This window comes from Engystomops pustulosus, chromosome 7 (genome assembly GCF_040894005.1).
Source record: "Engystomops pustulosus chromosome 7, aEngPut4.maternal, whole genome shotgun sequence".
Taxonomy (NCBI): domain Eukaryota; kingdom Metazoa; phylum Chordata; class Amphibia; order Anura; family Leptodactylidae; genus Engystomops; species Engystomops pustulosus.
Window position 1 is genome coordinate 1,881,341 of NC_092417.1, and position 1,393 is coordinate 1,882,733.

Sequence of the window (1,393 nt, forward strand, 5' to 3'; positions counted from 1 at the left end):
CACACCTGGCTGGGCACCCTGGGGTGCAACACTCCGTGGCCCTCATCTCCCGCTACTACTGGTGGTCTGACTTGGTCAAGGATGTTCGGGACTTTGTTGGATCCTGTACCTTCTGTGCCCGTAATAAGCCTTCCCCTCTGAAACCGGCTGGTCTCTTGCTTCCGTTGCTGATACCCAGTCACCACGTGGCTATGGACTTTGTCGCGGACCTTCCATCTTCCTCGGACAATACCATCATCTGAGTGGTGACAGACTGGTTTTCGAAGATGTCTCATTTTATCCCTCTTCCAGGTCTGCCATCTGCTCTACGTCTTGCCAGCCGTCTTCCTCAACACGTCTCGTCTCTGATCGGGGAGTTCAGTTTGTTTCCCGCTTCTGGTGTTCTCTCTGCAGACCAATGGACAAGTGGAGAGGGTAAACCAAACTCTGGGATGTTACCTCCGTTATTTTGTTTCTGCCCGTCATTACAACGGGTCCGCTCTGTTGCCGTGGGCTCTTATAATTCCCTGGATTCCGAATCTTCTGGCTCCGCTCCCTTCTTCATTGTCTATGGACAGCATCCACGCCTTCCTCTTCCTCTGCTTGTGTCTTCGGATGTCTCTGCTGTTGAGGAGCTAGTACGAGATCTGTAGTCCATCTGGGAACAGACTCGCCTTTTGTTGTTACAGGCTTCTGCCCGTACCATGCTCCAGGCCGACAAGAGATGCAGGCCTCCTCCTGTCTTCTCTCCTGGTGACAAAGTCTGGTTATCCTATAGGTACATTCGGCTGAAGATTCCCGGGTACAAGCTTGGTCCACAATTCCTGGGTGCTTCCGAGGTCCTGACTCACATCAATCCGGTGTCCTACAAGCTGCGCTTTCCTCCCACCAGGTGCATTCCGAACTCCTTCCATGTCTCCCTACTCAAGCCTGTATCACGTCTTGCTCCTGTGTCTGACTCCTGACATCTATGAAGTAAAGGAGATCCTCGATATGAAGGCGGTGAAGGGTAAGCGGTTCTACTTGGTTGACTGGAAGGGGTTCGAGTCAGAGGAGAGATCTTGGGATTCCGAGGACAACATCCTGGACCATAACCTTCTGCAGAGATTTCTTCAGCCCAAGAGGAGAGGGAGGCTGAAGGGGGGGGGGGTAATGTCACAGGTGTTCCCGTGACCCATACCGTGGGTCGCGGGCTCACCCGTGTACATCACTGCCCACAGGCGCAGCACCAGCCACATTCACCTGTCCCTGCTCCCGCGTCCCGGCCTTGAAATGTGCGCGCGGCGGGTTCTGGGAATTGGCGCTGGCCATTTAATGAACACTATTTAAACTTGCCTCTCCCATCACACCCTGACAGATCTTTCTGCCTCACAGTCTTAGAAAAAGCTCCCTATCGATTCTCCTGCGTTCCTGC